Source organism: Lissotriton helveticus, chromosome 11 (genome assembly GCF_964261635.1).
Source record: "Lissotriton helveticus chromosome 11, aLisHel1.1, whole genome shotgun sequence".
Classification (NCBI taxonomy): domain Eukaryota; kingdom Metazoa; phylum Chordata; class Amphibia; order Caudata; family Salamandridae; genus Lissotriton; species Lissotriton helveticus.
Window position 1 is genome coordinate 910,808,975 of NC_136072.1, and position 20,232 is coordinate 910,829,206.

The 20,232-nt window shown below is 41.8% G+C and overlaps 1 protein-coding gene across 1 annotated transcript in view; it reads right to left on the reverse strand.

Moving 5' to 3' along the window:
- Positions 1 to 3,788: 3,788 nt before the first annotated feature.
- Positions 3,789 to 20,232, reverse strand: part of CFAP73 (cilia and flagella associated protein 73) — a 109,415-nt gene continuing 92,971 nt past the window's right edge. The window contains exon 8 of the mRNA XM_078667167.1: positions 3,789 to 7,632. The gene's annotated coding sequence lies outside the window, so the exon portion shown is untranslated. The remainder of the gene's footprint in view (positions 7,633 to 20,232) is intronic.

The following is a 20,232-nucleotide window of genomic DNA, read 5'->3' on the forward strand; positions in this document are numbered from 1 at the left end:
TCCAGTCTGCACAGTTTACATTACTTCTGTGTCCCCCGGTGTTCATACTTCACGCCGCTGAACTGAACAGAAGTAAAATGCACCGCCGCCCAAATTTGGCAGTTCTGGGGGCAATCACCACAGCTGGACCTCTACAATCTGATGGGCCCCTTCATCTTGCAACGCGGTCGCCTCTTTGGTCTTTAAATACGGGCTCCCACTACTCCACAGGGCCTACAGTCGCTGGCAGCTTTAATCGATGATGACCTGTCATCAATAGCCGCCCCGGAGCAGGGAAAATACGGCCCAGCGCCGGTGCAATGGACCCACATGTCCGACTCCAAGCGCTGCTTGTCTTGCCCCGATACCCTCTATTTTGGCAATAATGTGATCTCCTGTATTTCTTGACGCCCCTCTATCCATTCCCGCCAGTCCCGATAATGTGCCTCCTCCAGTTTATCCTATGGTGTTTGTTTGCCACCATGAAAGGCTCACAGAGCACAGAAGGATGAAAGTCTGACTCAACCCAGTCGGTATTAAAACTCGTGGCGTGCAGTTGTGATATTTAGATGTTGAAAACGTGATGGTATTGACACCTTACGATTTCCCCCTTTTTTTAAATTCATTTCTAGTAAATACCCACAAAAAAAGTCAGTTTATACTGACTTTTTTTTTTGATGCACATAAGTACACGAAAATGCCTGCGCACTCTCGCAGAAGATCTGAACAGCGTCTTTCAGCACACGAGTGACATTTTTGCCGGATGGACAGATTTCAAGGAGGCAGGCCGTAGCCACAAAAGTGGTTCCCATTGTCCAATGTCGGAAATATGTTAAGGAAGCAGAACGGGTCATTGTTTTTAATTTTTTTATTTACATGCTTAATAATGGCTGGCCCGCTTAATGAGACACGCAGCTCACCCAACTTGAAACAAGCATTTCCAATGCAATAGATCTTGCATTTATGCAAGTTTGAGCTGTTGCCATTGTAAATGACAATGCCTTTTATTTATGTATTGGTTTTTAAATTTTAAATAAAAAGCATGGACAATTACAATGCCAATAGCTAAAACTTGTCCTTCCTTTCCACCACCTATTGTTGTCACTTAGCGCCCCAAGGCGGATTTAGGACTTATGCACGCTATATTAGGACACCACGTAACATCATATTGTCCCTTCTCGCCATGCTATGCACCACCAAGCCCAGATGTTCATTTATACACCAATTCAAAGTTTGAAAAAAATTGATGCAACACATTGACATACACAATGCCAATAACTCAAACTTTAATGCTGCGAGACCTATTGCATTGTACATGCTTGTTCTAAAACTTTATTGTGCCGGTAATGAGACAGTGGCAGATGGACCAGTGAGACAGGTAACTGCTTGCTTTTCTATTACGAAGCGTCTAAGCTTCAATGTTGACGTCTTAGATTCACACTCCACTCACCCTCCTCTGAGGTAAGTCGTGTTTCATATTTTGAGTATGCACCTTGCTTAATAGAAGAATCTTGGGGATCCTCTGCTGGGAGCTTAGGGCGCATGCAACCTTTGGCTGCGGGCAAAACCACACCCAAATGTGGTGGATGACTACCTAACCAAGTGTATATTCCACAGATGACAATGTGGAATTTGTAAAACCACAATGACCTATGAGATACCACTGCTGGAGCAGTGCAATTACAGACAAGTAACTTTCTTAGGTGGTCAAATTAAACTCAAGGCAGTACGGTCAGACCCACAGGGCAATCAGCTAGGCCCCTACTATGGTGGTTGGGGTCAAATGCTTCTAATGCTCTGTAGTCCATCCTATTAAGGCTCTGCAATCAGAGATAAATACAACCCTTTGCACACTTGACTCTCAAGGTAGCAAGGGGAGCAGTGACAGGGTTCTCAGGGAGTTAGTGGGCGGCAAGAGCACAGAGTGCGTTGTAGTCTCTGGTCTCCATGCAGACTAGCCACTGCAATTTACTTGCTGCTTTCTGTAGCAGTTAAGGCAGTGTGGTGGGAGTGGATCAGCTCCTGTCGTCATAGCAGCAGTTCCTCTTCTGTGTAGGCTGCTGTGGCAGCCTCATTCACGACGACAGCCATAGAGGTAAGTGGAGAGGCAGGCCTATGTAGCAACACCCTTCCTCAGTAAGGGGGGGCCTTCCTGACCAGCTGTGGGGGGTACCCTGCAGTTCCAATTACAGCCTCCAGGCTGAATCCTTGGTGATAGTGTCATCTGGCCATTGCAGACTCAGGCCGATTGCAGATTCTCGCTTTGATGTCAACACAGTCTTTCCTCACAGCGTTGGCAATGGCTGCACTAGTCTCTCAGCCCACAGCCATCTGCTGTGTGACATGAGCAGATCTTCTGGTACAATGTTGTATCAGCTTACACGAAAAATGCGCAAAGCAATCATAGGGGACCTGCTTGTGACTTGTCACTCCTGGCTTCGTGGTGTGGGGAAGTTTGCTTTCTCTAGGAGCTTCTTACACCACAAACATGCAGGATTCTTTCTCCGGCAGGCCAGGACCACTCTTCCCTCAGCAGGCCGACTTCTAGGCACTTGAGGCAAGCCCTCCGCTTCTCCAGCAGAAAGTGCAGACTTCAGTTGATGTCCCCATGCCTCTGAGAGCCAGGCTGTAAGGCAAACACCAGCCCTGGTTGGACAACAGCTCTTCCAATGCTCAGTGGAGCACTCCCTTCCCTGGCAAAGAACAACGTGGGACTGGAACAAAGTGGGTGTCTATACACATTGTCTAGATAGGGGGATGCGCATCACATGTATAAGGCTTCAGGATTGGTCTAGGTTGGTTCTCTTTCAAATGCTGTTTTCAGACTACGTTTCAGACACTTCTTTTGTGCAAAGCAGGGAGCAAAAGGTCTGGCTCCAAATATGAGAATCCAGAACACTTGCACAATAAAGTGAGTGTTACTGGATCAGGAAGGCTGATGACAATCAGGTGGAGACTAATTAGATAGATAAAAGGGCTATAACTGCCTAGAAACGTCCTCATCTTAAACAACAGAAACTACTGCCCAACCTCTCACGCCTACCATTGGTCAGGAAGAACTACTCTGCAATCTTTTGCTAGAAAGGTCCTAGTTGAATTACTAAAGGTAGCCATGTCTCCTTTCTCCTCAGTTCACTCTTTCACTAGCTGGGGAACTTGCCCTCATCCTCCATCTTGTAACAGGCTAAACCACGAGCATCCAAAATGGATCCCACTGGCCTCAGTACTTGGATTCACACAACACAGAGCCCTTCTACCAGATACCATACTTGCGATACATACTCATTGCATATACAAACTCTCAACTTGCACACCCGATGTCAGACTCAAGTTCTGTGTTTCAAACCGCATCGGAACGTTACACATGAGCGGTCAGTAACATACGCTCTATTTCACTCTAAGAGAAAAAGTCTGGTGACATTAAAGGATCACTAAATACAGTATGTCGCCACTACCGCTTTACCCTGGGTATGGACAGTAGAATACTGCCCCTTAATAGGGCACCCTACGTGCTCCCCTCTGGTTCACAGAACATGTTGAGGATCTTCCATTACCAGGGAAAGGCTTAGGCCTAGGTACTCTAGATTAGATAGATGCCAGGGCCAAAATAAGAGTCAGGACACCATTACAGCAGGGCACTCCGGGCAAGGGTGCACAACTGTTTACCTTACAGCGGAAAATGCATTCCCAACAAATACATATGCTTGGGAAACGATAGATTACCATGTCTCCTGTTTCTGTATTCTGTTGCAGAACGTTAGGAAGAAAGCTTACAGCCCAAAAATGTATAACAGTCAGTCTTTTTTTAAATTAGGTTTTTATTTACGTTGGGCATACAAGTATTTAGAGTCCACCTGTCAAGGAGCCGTATAAATGCATGATACAATTAGGGGATGGCTTTCTAAACGGACTATATTCAATCGAAAATTATATAAACCAGTCAATTTTCCTTGAGCACTATCATTTATTAAGTTAAATTCTTGCCACTTTATCTGTCCTCAAATTACATTAAATATTAATAATGCTAATTAATTTCTCATATTGACTGTAAATTCTTCTGTGAAGGAGGGATTTGCTGGGATGTCAGTTTGGGAGTAATCTTGCACCCTCCTGAGGATTGATGGCTCTTAGGGCATGTTGGAACGCAAAGGACACCTGTATGGTAAAAAAATAAACAATTACCTGTAATGTGGCTGTACGGCCTGAGATTACTCAAGATCCACAGGTTTTGCATTGTTCCACCATCCAATGATTGGGCTCAGAAAAGCATCTTGAGGACATGAATTACGTTTTTATGCATGAATAACAGACAGCGGCTATATGACTCATGATCAAATCATCTCCAATGGTCCTCAGTGTCTCTGCAGTCTTCAATTCTATTTTCTCTTACAGTATAGTACAAGTGAAGTATAATGTAAATATATAGAAAAAAATGCTAACGTACTTCACTATGGACGCGGGAAGTTATGAGGTGAATGAAGAATAGGCGTCGGCTACAGAGATACTGTTACAAGTAACTATTCCATTTTCAGATGAGACCTTCTGTTAATCTAATGGCAAATAAGTACCCCGCTTATTGTGGAGGGTGTGAAAAGTGATTAGTAGTAAATCTATTTTTCAGTATTAACTGCCCGTCTGTGACATTTTGCCTCACTTCAACATCTACACAATACTCTGTATGTGACTGAGTCATCATTTCCAATGAAGGTAAAAATTCTAGTTTTTCCCTTGGGGAATTTGCTCTAGGCCTCGAGGGTTGAGTTTTATCAGTCAAAGGGTAAAATAACTTAATACACAAAATAATATATCCGTTTTTCTTTTGTGACAGGCTTCCCAAGTTCTTACTGAGCATTGTAGAGATACAGCTGGTATGACTTATGCTACGGGTTCTATTCAAAAACATTTTGTCCCCCCTCAATCTGATAGTGTTCTAGGGTATGATGGGGAGATGTGTTGTCCTGTTGTACGTGATTTGGACGAAGATCACCCTTGGGTGATTTTGACTACAGTGCCATGTAATACTTCAGGCAAATGCTACTGCAAAAGATGTATTTATTGTTACAGCTAAGAAGATGTCATCACAAACTCATATGGGCATTTTTAGATGCTGAAAGCTTTAATTCCTAGTCTGCCCCAAGGGCTTTTTGACATTAAAGATATCTTTTCATGATCCACTGTGACCTTTCAGCACCGCCCTACCAGGATCTTTTTTGTGTTTCAGTGCCAAGGATTAATCGTCTGTATTTTGACCCACTCCCAGCTTGTTCTCAAACAATTTCAATATTGGTTGACTGAGTGGACTGTCCTTTGGAGACTTTGGAGGGTTGGAGAGCAATGGTAGAATTAAATTACCTTTTGGATCGTGGGACACTGTGCCCAGTTCCTCATCAGAATCTAAAATCTGTTGTACCCCTTCCAAATCAGCCTGCCCACTGTCTGAGGTTTCCTCATCAGTCCTGAAACTAAGTCGTTTAATGCCAGACACAGAAACCTGTGCTCCATTGATATCCAATCCTGACACTTGACATAAAACTATCAGCTTTTTTTCTTTCCCACTTTTCAGTCAGAAAGCTTCTCAAGCATGACAGAGTAACGTGCGGTCAATCGGTCGAACAGGATTTCATATAGTACTGCCTATCACCCATGAAGGTATCCAGGAGCTGTGAGGTTATCCAGGTCAAGAGGAAGATGGAAACTGCGCAAAAGGGGTGAGTCCAACCACATATACTGATGGTGACATTGCAGGTGGAAATGAAAAGCCATCCTGTTCATAACAACTTTGAAAAACCCAGATGAAAGCACAAAAAATATAAATAAGGAATCACAGTCATTCTATACAACCTGTGCTGATTCCGTAAGTCTATAGCATCTAAGGTGACAAGTCTTTAATTCGTAAGCATAGCTTGCTGTCAGGATGCCGTTATCATCTTCTGTTTGTCAGGAAGCTTTTCTAAGCTCAGTAGGGACGTGTTGAAAAGCAAGATGGAGGCCTCGGGTCATCTGTTGTCCAGTTCCTCCCAGCAAGAAGCTAGTTTGTTCTTGAATATTTTATAAGGTTGATGGATAGTTCTCCGAATCTGGGGGAGGGCTGATGGATGGTTTTTTAAAAGAAAATAGCACAGTGGGTGGACAATAGTCTGCTCTCAAGCACAATAAGGACATTGGGTCAGTACTGTATTTTAGGTTAACACAGAGGGATGAAGGTTTAGTCTCATGGAAGACACAGAATGATGCTAGTCTTTCTTCTTGGAAAACTGGACCAATCTGTCTATAGAACTGTTATAAGGTTGAGGGCTTCATTCCGAGAAGATGAAAGAATTGATCTATGCACAACATAAAGAGGGGAGATGATGGTAATGGCACATAATCCGGAAGAACAATGGATTATCTGGTGTTTACACTTGAAATCAGTAGATTGATGGCATTTCCTTGTTGAACACAACACGCTCCTGTTCATCTGAGCATTCTACATACTGATGGGAAAATGGTCTGACCCTGGTGAATGGGGAGCAGCAATATTATGATCTGTTGTATGAGAAAGAGTCTTTAAAGGTTTGTTGGGGAAGACACTGTTGATAGTCGAATGCTTCTTATTGCTGCAGGTCTTGTGGGAGTCTACACATTGCTTCAAAGAGACTGTACTATTCGCTTCAAAGACACTGAATTGGAAAATATGCTCTCTACTTCCCCCAGATCACTGTGGTATCTTAAATTCCAGGAAAGTGCCTTCTTGAAGGTTAAGTGAACTGTACAACTTTGCATCTATGGCCTTTAGGTAATGTGGCCTCATTTAAAGGCTTTGCTGTTTTCCATAGTCTTGATCACACTTCTAAGCTGCGTTGTCAGTAAAGAAGGATACTGGAAGCAACAGATGATGTGGAGGATACAAGTGGTTATTCTTAGAGAGAGAATTTCTGGGTACAATGCGTGGCCAGAGGAAAGTCTTGCAGAGAGTCCAGATTTGACAGCAGTTGGCATCAGGCATTCAGTATTCCTAGCTTCCATTCTATGGCTGTTGCCCGATGCCATCCCGGAACTGTTTTCTTTTTTTGCCTTAGCTATTTGCCTACACTCCAAAGGCAGCTTACACCCAGTCTCCCATGTTGTCTCATTCTGAGTCTTACGTTTGAACCACCTACCTGCCACAAACCACTCCTTTTATGTTTGAAATCTCTATAGACTACTCTGTGTGCTTCCCAATTTTTCTGGCATTATGTTTTACAAGTCTGTATGTAAAGGACCGGTCTTTTATTGAATAGACAATTGTATCCTTAATCGTTGGGAAAGAGAATTAAGAGCTTGCTGAGATTTTGACTCAGTGTATCACAAACGATGCATGACTTTAACCATTCACAACATCACATTTAGACTGTATACATTGCCCATGTGCAGAACCACTCCTGAAGTAGATATCTGAGAGACCTTTGTGGTCGCCGAAGTTGGAAGATAGCACAATAAATGTGTAGCAGTTGTTTCATATAGGTGGCCCCAAACTACCACCCATGTCATTTTTTCGTGGAAGCAGAGTTACTTTGCATATCAAAGTTCTTGATGATTTTGCGTAGTAATGACAGAACTGGTTTCACTTTGAAGAGTGCAAGTGAAGAGATTCCTTCTGGCTTACACAACCCATGGGATGATGCATATAAGGATCTGTTAAGGGAAAAAAAACATTAAGTTGTATAATTTGTGTAATTATTTCAGCAGTTAAGACATGCCTGACCCTGCCAATAGATCTTTGTGTGAGTCGTAACTTTTTCCGATCCTCCCCTAATGCCCCACACCGTCCACTGTAAGAATGTGTTAAAAAACAGGGGGTGAGGAGGGGGCCATGAAGCTTTAAATCTCAAAAGCACAGCCTTGTCTTATTCTGCTACAATTTAAGAACAAGTTCTCCAGCAATAGATCTTACATAAATTCACTTACCACACTACGTGAAGTATTCAAGATGTGGATCCAAAGTTGATTTAAAATAGCTCCATAGAAGTTACACATTTAATTCAATAAGTGTATTACTGTGTTATATATGGGCCCTTTGTCCAGCGGGAAGCCATGTTCAGATGCTTCCCACTGGTTGCGTGCTAAGCGTTCCAGAGACCTTGCCGCTCTGATTGGCTGACAAGTTTCTACAATAGTTCACCAGCGGCAGTTAGTATATGGTATAATTTCCTAGGGTTTTCAAGGGGTGTTTAACTTAAGGGGCTTTTCCTTTTGCTTCATTGTAAGGAAGCGGGAAAAGATTGGGGTTTGACACCATCCTAACTGCAACTTTTATTTTGGGTTATTTTATCCACTTCATGTCAGGGCAGCTAGACTTTCAAGCTTAAAAGGTTTCGGGGGGGCTTGCAAAATGTGTTATGTTGTGTTTGTTTCTTTAGTGCTACACACAACTGTAAGGTCACTTCGGAGTACTGAAGGAGGTGTGGCAGGATGAAGGTGAATGCTGCAGTTGTCTTCTTGATAGAAATGCCAGCATCACACCAGATGAAGCAATAGTGATTGGTGAGGAGCTGCTCTTAAGCTCCTGGCTAGTAGGGAGAGGATGAAGATGTATTTAGGAGAGGGGGAGATGATAAGCCTAGAACTGGAATGCAGGTATAAATTGGGATTAAGGATGGCAAGAGATGACAATGAGAGGGATCGTTGTGTGACAGAGTTAGAAATAATTGTACAGAGGGAAATACTACGGCAGCACGACAAGTGCTTTGTAAGTCAGGATGCTGCTTTCCCTCACTCCACATTGTCTACAGTCAGACCTTTTTGAATCCTCCCTTTAATAGATGCATAGTTGAGAATCCAAAGCTGAAAAGCGAGCGAGAGGTGAAGGGATCATCGTTTCTGTAGATGCCGGGTGTATGGGAGACTGAGGCATCTGGTTTAGCGAGCGGACCCTCCAAAAGTCACCTAGCACTACCAGTCACTTACGGCATTGTGGACTGAACTGGGCATTCAGGACTGACAATCTCATTTTAAGTTGCCTAGATGAATGCTCCAATAAGTTCCTGGGCTGCGAACTCGCACAGGGGTTTAGCCTGAATACGAGACACGTAGAAGGCCACGAACCATGCCGGTTTCACTTTAGTAGGATGGGGTAACTACAGATTAGCAGGACCCGTGCCTGGCAGGTTGATGTCGCAGTGGAAAATGAGTCCCGGTTTGCCATGCAATCTAAATAACTTAATTGACACTGCAAGTCAGTTCTCTCCATTGGGAAGTCAGTAGCACGTGACCTCAGGTGTCCATAAGACCCTCTCCAAGTCTGCAAAGTACTAAAAAAGAAGGTGTTTAAACTCTTTCAGAACTAATATCCTTCAGGGACCTTTGCTGTTTCTCCATTTACCTTGGTTTTCTTTCAACAATTCCTTAGCCTCCCCATGGTTACGTGGTTCACCCTACACTCTCTTTTCCTCCTGTCCTAGTTTCCTCCAGTTCCTTAGCCAACGCTCGCTATAGAAACTTATCTCCACTCCTGCATCCTCTCAACTCAAGGTTTCACACTCGATATCTCCCCTTCTTAATCTCACGCTAGTACCCTTCTCATCTTCTACCATTTCCCAAAACCCGGTCTTGTCTCCCCATCACTTAATCAAACCTAATGGCTGTAGGTACTCTGTGAACCACAATCCCCTACCATCTACCTCTTGCACCCCCCACTTACAACCTAATCTGTTCCTATTATTCGCTGAATTAATCCCTCAATACTCTCTCCTGAAAGTGTTTCTGAATCGTTGTTTTGTGATCTGTTGTCTTTCTTGGTGCTATACCGATTTATGTAAGGAGCTGACATAAGCCCCCTTGTTATTTTCCATCGGATCGAATAATGTATTTATTGCCCTCAGAAAAACAATATACAATGCCCTTACAGGTCAAACTTACCATTTAATTGCATAATGAATAATATAAAGAAATCCATAAAAACCCTCCATACACAATCCCTTCTATAAAGAATTTATATGATGTGCATAACGGAACCAAAGATTGAAACCAACATACTCATTTTAGCTTTTACAGCTAACAATAAAACATGATCATCTCTTCCTGTATCAAAGGTAACAAATCGTTCTTTTTTTAAATTGCCCTTTATCTACTTTGACATATTTGCTGTACAATAGTACACGTCAGATAGCTAAATGATTCAGAGCCCACAAGTTAATAGCAGTCGGGTGTTATTCATTGTAAACTTCCCCACTTGACACAACTTGGAGTAACAATTCAACAATTAAAAACGTTTTCTACAAAAGTAGGAGAGAACACAATACTCTTATTTAATGTATTAAAATGATAGTGCAGTTGTTACTTTCTTGTTAATAACCATCCTAAAATCCCATTTAGACTTTCACTTCCTTGTTGGAAACAAACACTCCCATACAATTCACAGCATGACGGTCAAACCAAATTAATATTTGATGATATAGAACCTCATCTATCGCGCACATATTAGCAGCCGAGACGTGTACTGTACTGTACACGAGTCAAGTATAACAACTGTTACTTAAAAGCAAGCCACCTAACAAAGCTATTAGACGTCATGCATTATCGGGGTTACCTCTCTAACGTGATCCGACCCATCGTACACTAGGCCTAATCGAAGTTACCAACCCCGCCCTAAATACTAGGCCTACAACCATGGCAACATGCATAGAAGAGCCTAAGTCTAAAAAAAAGACTTATTCATCTCTCCTGGAACAGTATAGTATGCCTCGCCTGACTTAAGCCGACACCCCCAAATGCTTGATTTTCGGCCACATTACCCATAAATAGGAGGACACAGCACACAAAGCTAAAATGTATTTGCTTCTCTGTCCTTAGACAGAGTGTCAGGGCGTCTAATACAGACTGAGTACCGTAAAGCTTGAATAAAGCGAGTAACCATTGTTTACAGACCTGGTCAAACTTGGTGGAAAATAGCAAAATGTTCTTAACAGTGTCTTTTACACCAAAAGTACAGTCACAGCGATTATTACCATTGTGTTACCTTTCACATCTTACTATGTATTCCCTAGCTGGAAAAGGTAACCATGTTAAGTTTTATATGTAAGGAGTGCTTCAATTCCGGATGCCTCAAATCAAAGTACTTCTCAATCCCCAGATCCACTTTGCATTCAAGGTACCTTGCCAATGGGCTACCTGTGCTCTGTATACATGTTCCTCTATTTTAAAAGACCAATGCCTCTTTTTAATAATTTCCATTGAGTCACAGGCCTACTTGGTTAGGATCCTTCCAGTAACCCTCTAACTGTAGGGATATTAGGAGATTTTTAACATAGTTCAACTAATTTCTTTCGCCCTGCCTGCATATGTAGCCCTTTCTAAAACTGATTTAAGATCTATTGCTGCACAAGGGTTTTTATGTAAATGGGCCGAATACAATACAGGTTTCAATGCCGCTTGATCAGCTATGGGGGAAAATGCCTAGATTCAAATCCAGGGGCTCCAATGGGGCCCCAGGGCCCAGCAAAAACCGGGACCTTAAAAATGATTCTGTAGCTCTTGAAGCTTCTTCAAATTGCCATACCCCCATAGCTCTGTTCCATACAGTGCAGCAGCCACTACTTTCTGTTGGTAAATTTGCAAATGTATACTTTAAAAGTGGGTACCCACCTTTTGTCTAAAGCCAAGTGTGTATCTTGTGGTTTGTAGTAAGGTAATGGATGCCTTATCTATCTGGCTATCCACCTTAACTGATCTTCAAAGCGTATGGCCAGATAGTTACAGTATGATAACACACTCTAATAGTACGCCATGGACCCTAGGCTTTCTTCTAAGTAGCGTAACGGTTTAACAAGCATAGCCTTGGTTTTCTTTGTGTGTACAGTTAGATCCTTCTTAATAAAGTTACCTATAAAACACATCAATAATCTGTGTAATGCATGTTCAGTTATAGCTAGTAACACTGCATCATCTGCAAAAAGAAGGATTGGAACCTTATTCCCGGCAATAATTGGTACGTCAAGGTTAAATTTTAACAGATGTTATCCATATCACTTAAGAATAGGATAAAAAGGACTGGGGCTAGCAAGCAGACTTTCCCTACTCCCTGGTCAGTCAGGAAGGAATCACTGCACTCACCAAAGGGACCCTAAAGGACCGTAGCTGTACTGCTCGTAAGCCGTCCAATTATTACCCTCAAAAGAGAATTAGCAACACCCATCTTGTGCAACGATAGCAATAACTTCTCCTGATTGACGAGGCCAAAGGCTGAATTTAGGTACACATATATCAAGTACAGTTTACTTTACTACAGCATACTTAAAAGCGATCATATATAAACGGACCGTTTGATCCACTGTCCCAATTCGACATTATTTTGATGTACAGCACAAAGACACCTTTGCGGTTGAGTTGTGCTTTATAAAGATGAAACGTGAATAAATCAGACAAACCTTGCTATATTAGATACCTAAAGCTGTGAGTAGCTGATGTTTTTGTATTTTAGGATTCCTGGCTGTCTTTTCTGATGATGTGCCAAATTGTGGCTAGGGTATCTACTCTTAAAGATATATAGTGCCCATGCTCACCACCCTCCGGATAGAAGCATACAAACTACAATGGGCAACTGGAGTCCCAAACCCAACATCTCACACCCTTTTACGCTATTGTCAGTTGATCATCATGAGGAGTGCTACATTTACATTTTGTAGCCACTCCTTTTCCTTCCCCGGACTCTTCAGCAACAAACTGGAGGTCACTGAAGAGCTAAGGGTGGGACAGTGGGACAGACGGGCAATTCACAGGCTTGCTCTTCCTAAAACGGAGCCACAGAGCGCTCTGCTGTGCTCAAATACTTACACCCACTTGTGTTTCTCCATATAATGCCAACAGCCCCAGAGAACTCTAATGTTGATACCAAGTGCACTCAGAACCCTGATATCTCTAACGCCCAATTGCCTGGTTTGGTAACTTTGGTTCCTGAGCGTGGCAGAAACACCCAGAGCAGCTGTAGGTCAACTTGCCTTGGTAATAACAGTCAAACCTGCTTGTTGCTTATCAGCTGAGGGAGCCCTCCCATCTTTCCCACTCCCCTTAGGTATCACGTATAACCGAGTTGGTAAATGGATATTAATTACTGTGCGATAGTACTCTGTATTATTTATAATGTATATTAACACTGGTTTCTTTTGGTCATCTAATATGTGAGACCAAGCATGCTCAAGCGCTTTTTTGTAAAAAAAAAAAAAAAAAATTCTTATATCTCCCTTAACAAAACATTAGCGTATAGGCATTCATGTTTTGCACTTCCTAAAAGTGTGTGGTGTTTGATATCCCCGAAGGCCTCCTCTTCCCAACTAAGACTCATAAAGACATTTTTATTTCGTAACCTAGTCTACATAAATATAATTCAATCAACACTAGCAACATGTGCTGTTCCAGTTTATTTTAGTCATCACTAAATCTTGTCTTTCTTATCAAGGTTCAATACTGCAAAAATAAACAATACAAAGGGCCTCATTACTTCTCTTCGTCCCGTTGAATCCCTCCAGATGACCTTGGGGTGCTGCAGCACCGGGGGTGCCCCTAGTCCCAGCGAGTTAGACCTTGTGATAAAGTGGAAAGAAATTGACATAACTGCGCCATCTTGTGTGTGTTCAGGTGTTAAGTTGTAATTGTCTGTTGACACTTATGTGATGGCCATGTGGCATTTGATAATAAAAAGGCAATGACTTCTTCCCAGGGATATACGCTTGAATGACGGTCTTTTCCCTGAATCATCAAATTCAGAATGAAGGGATTGGTCTGCTTGATATTGTGAATCTTTTCATCATCCCACAGAAGGTTCTCAGTTGGTGTAAGACTGGAGAAGCACCTGCCAAAGTATTTAGCTCCTTCAAAAAATGGTGTCAATCCACTGTTATTCCAAAAGCTATGACGTTAGTAGTGAAGCAAAAATATAAATGTATTAAGAAGTCTAAGATTTCTCTTGGTACTACTATCAGGACGAGGCCCAAGAAGATATCTTGATTTTTTTATGTTGATCTAATGTCACATATTAACAAGAATTTCTATCAAAGAAAATATTCGTAAGGAGGAAACTTTCTATTTGTCATAACTACTGGATCCCAAAGGCAATTCATTTCATGGTACTGTGCATTATGATTCAGGGCTTTTTCCTTCTTGGTTGTTAGTCCAAGTACCAGCATATACATTCTGTGCTTCCTGGAGCTCGATAGTCACGAGTCCTGGAATGACACATTTGCTGGGGCTTTCCTGCTCAATGTTCTGTCTCTTGGACTTTTATAAGTGCCTATTGCGTCACCAGGCCTATCGACGTGTTCTCTTTAGAGGAGGACGACATGTTGCACATCAGTCTTGTAGGAGAAAAGTTATTTTTCTTGGTACCTATGTAACATCTGCCCCAGCCCGGGTACATGTAAATGATTATTCCACACACAGAGCTTGGAATCCCACATCTTTGTTCCTCAGCGTGTAATTGTAGCGCTTATGTCACTGGTCTACGGAGTTCATCTGGGACCAAAAGGGTGCCGTCATTTCTAACAAACAGACACTACATCTCCCCCTTTGTTAAATAGGTTATACAAATATTACATACATACATCCCAACTCTTCAAAAAGTCGTTTTGCTGCTCGAATCAATGCCCACATCTGGTCATGTGAAGCTGCAGAGATACAGGAGAAGTGTCCATAACTGGCACTGACGACAGAGACATTGGTACAGTCATTGGGTTGTCCGGATTCTCAGATGGATAAGTCTCACTTCTGACATCTGGAGTTGGCGAAGGTCGAGGCAGGTGCTTGAAATACAAAGAGGGTATAAATGGGGGGTTTTACCCAAACATAGTCACTGGGACCTGGGTTGTGTAAGTACTGAGAGGAAGGGGTCCCAGCGTGAGTGTGATTATAATATAAACAATTCAAGAGAAATTATTTGCACAAACAATGAATGCATCCACATTGTTTTATTCACAATGGGATTAAGTATACCAAATATACAGACAACTGTTCAATACATTGAAATGGTTGTACAGTGCCCCAGGGGAGGGGGAAGGGGTGGGTATGTGTAAGGATATTGTGATGGGAAGGAATTAGTGACAGTAAAATCAGCAAGTTAACAAAACTGTATTGGCGAGTTATATACAGAGCAAAGGACCATTCGTTCAAAAATAAAGTAAACAAATATCATACTTCACAGGATACATTTAATGAAAAAATAGTGGCGTGAAGTTGACGATCAAACAGGTTATTGTCGACGTTTCGACCCTCAGTTATTTAGTATGTGGTCGAGAGCTGTCATCACACGTGGTCACTTCGCATGGTGCGTGTCCATTAGTAGGATTGAATTGGCACGAGTTGAATAGTGTAGTTGGGAGAAGGTCGTGCAGTTGTATCCAGAGTTGCGGGGTATCAGAACTCCGGTCATCGGGTATAAAAACTCCGTGATATGGAATGCCGATTGAATCTGGGCGAGGACGCCGCTCTCACTAGCAATCCCCGCAACTCTGGATACAACTGCACGACCTTCTCCCAACTACACTATTCAACTCGTGCCAATTTAATCCTACTAATGGACACGCACCATGCGAAGTGACCACGTGTGATGACAGCTCTCGACCACATACTAAATAACTAATCAAGACACGCACCGTGCTAAGTGATCACGCAAGAAGACAGTCCTTGACCTTGTGCTAAATCAAGGTTGCCTGCCCCCCATTTTGGTCCTGATGAAGACCCGCAGCAAGGGCACGACTAATCCCTGCGGACTTCTGAGGGTCGAAACATCGACAATAACCTGTTTGATCGTCAACTCTACGCCACTATTTTTTCATTAAGTGTATCCTCTGAAGTATGATATTTGTTGACTTTATTTTTGAACGAATGGTCCTTTGCTCTGTATATAACTCGCCAACACAGTTTTGTTAACTTGCTGATTTTACTGTCACTAATTCCTTCCCATCACAATATCCTTACACATACCCACCCCTTCTCCCTCCCCTGGGGCACTGTACAACCATTTCAATTTATTGAACAGTTGTCTGTATATTTGGTATACTTAATCCCATTGTGAATAAAACAATGTGGATGCATTCATTGTTTGTGCAAATAATTTCTCTTGAATTGTTTATATTATAATCACACTCACGCTGAAATACAAAGAATCATGTGTACTGGACTTTCCAGGACGGTGAACAATCACCATGTGTCCTTTACAGCTTACATCCCTCAAAGGGAATACATCTAAAGGAGTGTCAGACTTGCGTTTCCGTTCCTGCCTAACAATGACATGGTGTGTACTCTTTTAAACACAATGCTCCTAGCACAGGAGCGCCTAGCTGTGTAGGTCTTCATACTTAGTTTGTGAGATGAACCAGTAGTATGAAGTTTATCAATGCCAACAGATCTGTAGTACGGTCTATTGTGGCAACTTGCTTCCTATGGCTCTCCAAAACATTAATGTGGCAGGGCTTTCACATGTGGTAGTATGGGGAGTTGCAATGTATTCATAAAGTGTAGACTGAAGAACTGATTAGAGGACAAACGTTTCTAGTGCAGCAAGCTGGGTGGTCTTCTTGAGGTGCTCATGAACCTCTCAACGCTTTTCAAATACATGAAGTTCAGATGAGAGAGACAGTCTTTAAATTTGCGAATATTGAAAGGTAACCCATTGTTAGATTTCAAAATCAAAGATTCACCCCATGTTGCGAAAATACTGTATAAAAAGATACACGATCCTGCCGTCAGTTACCTTCCCTTCGGCTCAGAGCGCGAGAGGAGATACCGACGGACAGGTAAGGAATCAGAACAGGGGCTTCTTGGGCTCCTTAGGGTGTGTTTCTGTTGTGGAATTATACTCCATTGAGTTGTTAAATGAGGTTAAGAGAACCCCACTTCGTATTTGCACTCTCTCTTGTAACTTAAATGCGACTACCATTGGAGTTTGTTTTCTATCTCACATTCTAGCTATGGTCTCCAGGTTTGAAGTGAATTTCATCAGTGACAGAATTGCTTTTGAATCAATTATGCACAAACTTTGAAAAATTGTTTAAACTAAATGTTTAGCTGTACAATGAGTACATATCTTTATGCCTTTTGTGCATAACAGCTAGTTTTTGAGTACTTACTACATCGCAACAATCAACATTATTGTTAAGCTACCCTCTTATTAGGTAGCATTTCCTGCTATTTCATCACAGTGTGAATGTTCGAGATCTTATTTTTTATATAGGTTTTAATTTATTTGATATTAGAGTAAAACTAAGGGAGCATGTTTTATGATCACTTCACTGATGTTCCCTTGTTTTTACCTACAAATAGAGCGGGGCCTCAACCACCGAGCAGTTGCCGGGTGAGGTGAGGTATACTCCCACAGAAAGCTGGGTGAGTAGTTTTTCAATTGATAAATTCAGCTTACCTACAGATAAAGACACTTATAGGGCTAGTACTGTCGATCATTAAACTTTTTTGGATCGACTTCAAACTTCTCTTCTATTTTGTTCAGAAGGTTGTGTTCTTCACTGATTAGTCTAATTTTCCTTTCATTTTTTTGTTGTAGGAAGAATAAGAGTCCATACTTACCTACCAACCATTCAACGTATATGCGATCCAGTGCTGGTAGGGTGGTCTTGTACCACTGATGTACTCATTCCTAATATATTTTTGTATATAAAATGTTTTTCATGCAGTAGTACTCTTCATCTAATCGGTCCTGAAGAAAGCCGGGTAAATTACCATAGCGGCTGAAACATTTCGACCAAACTCACTGCCATGAGATAGTAAATTTGTTCCACACTATCAGGCTATTTTATTCATGACATTTGGACGATCCTTAATAAACATATTTTTCGTCCTTATAGTTATTTTTAACTTCACTTTCACTTAAGCACTGCACTCCATCAGCATCCATATTTTTTGCAAAGTTTCCTGGCTGAGTAGATCAAGAGTAAGAGGTCCGGTATTCAAGTGTGCCAGCCTTTGGGCAACACTGGCTGTACAGACTCTACTCTTTTGTTTTCCAGATGATGAGACTCCGCCAAACTGGTGGGTTGATGGAACTCATACTCATGCCAAGTGCTAGGCAAATTGTCTGAATGTGTTGAACACTCCTTCTGATCTTTTAGAATTCTAGTTTGATTTAACTGACTGCTTTTCTCCCTTGTGTTATATATGTATTTGAATTTGGGGTATGGAGCTTAGTTGGTCGTTAAACACTATCCCTTAGACCCTTGTTTTTCACCCATAGTTCTCTTTCAACCACGTTGTTCGTTGTGTGGCTTCTTTTTGCGTTGCCACTGGAAAAGACAAATTTCTCTATTCTGACCATCACTCACACCCTTTAAGTTGGTCTGACATGACTCACCAGCCTCGTAAGCACAATCCTGTCCTTCTGCTTGGGTTGCGGCGCCTGATGCTGAGGTCGAATTGCTCTCTTTACTCAGGTTCGGGTAAGTGTGATTGTATTCTCTATTATTCACCTCCTCTAATATTTCTCTGCAGTCATCTGCTTCTCCTGACAGTGTTACCTTGCACTTGGCTGTTGCCACTCATTGCACTTTCCTTACTGGGTTGTCACTGCCTTTAGTGTGTGTTTATGTTCGAAATGTTTTCCGCTTTTAGCTTTTTTACTAGCACTCGGTGTTTACTGCCTTTGGCACTTTTCATCATCTTCCCGCGCATGGTTGTGTTTCTTTTCCCCAACACTACGACCATGTAGAAAATTACATAACCTGACTTCTACAGACTGATAAACATTACAGCTGCAATCTGATGTTGATTATCTGTGGGTTACTATAGGCCATGTTTTGAGCAACAGGAAGGATATTGCTGTTAAGAAATGTTTCCCTGCATACAAAAGCTAGCCCACCTTCGATGATGGTATTTGACTTATTTCTTAAAACTTCTGCTGAACTGCATTTCTTTAGTAACAACTCAAGGGACCCTGCTCAAATGTTGCTGTTGCTATAATGAACGATTTGTCTCTTCTTCACTATTAAGTCTGCATTGGAAGGCCAGAAATATTTTTTTTACAGCTCCCCAGCTTTGAATTCTCTATTTGTCGAAATGCATTGCCCTTGGGAGTCCTCTGTGTTCTTAGTAAAGTACTAAACCTGCATCTCACATTTGTGCCATGGCATTGGCTAGGTGAAGGGTTTGATGACTGCATCTGTGCCATAGCTGATAAGCTGTGAAAGCACCTAACTTTTCACTCGGTTCTCTCAAACTTCCCTTGCCTTCATAAAAAAACAAGCATTTACAATGCAACGGTTTCGCCTTTGGAAAAGTTAGAGCTATTGGCATTGTAAATGACAAAATTTGTATTTATGTGTTGGTTTTGAAAACAGATAAATAAATGGCATTGTCATTTACATTGCCAATAGCTTAATCTCTCGCAAACTGTTTAAGTAACTGACAGTGAACAGCACATGGGTTCATTATAAAATAAAAACAAAAAAATACTGATATAAAGATTATATTTTCTTTTAAAAAATAGAGTGACACTTGGGACGTCACAAACATCGTTAATGAGTAAGTAATTTGTATACATATAGTGCCTTTGCAATATGGTGGAAAGCAATGCTTGTCTTTGTGCAGATACAAAAACTGGAAAAAATAGAAAGGTGCTTTTAAATGTGTGGTTATTTAAAATAAATCTGGAATACTGTGGTTAGACCTTGCATATTTAAAAAAAAAACAAGCAAAGATTAACCCCAATTATGTCAGTCTACCTCTTCGGACAGTGGAAACTAAGAATCAATGCAGCAATGTTGTGTACTTGACTTGGGGCACATAGATGATGCAGATATAACATATATGAATATATATAACGGAACAGCTGTTGCCTTTAACAACAACACATATGTAATACCATACATGGTGGGTAATGCACCCCTGTTTGGGCTCAGCATGCCCTCTGGTAGTGATCAATGCCTTTTAATGATGTGTAGAGCCTCTCAGCTGTAACTCTTGTATCACGCAACAAAGGGACATGGCCTTAAACATAAAGTGGAGTACCGGCAAGTGTGAAAGTGTGGTTAGAAGATAAAGCAGGGTTAGGCAGAAAAAAGGCAGTTCGTAAGTGCTCAAGTCCTAAAAAACAGAAGTGGGGGGACTCACCAAGTTAGGCAGAATGTGTGTGACATCACAGGAAGTGACATCACTGCATGTTAGATGACAGGAGGTAACATCACTGCGCATGACATTGCATGTGGTATCACAGGAAGTGGCATTCCAACCCATGACCTCACAGGAAGTGACATCAGATCTAAAGACCTCACCTATGTTCAGCAGGTAATTCACGAGTAC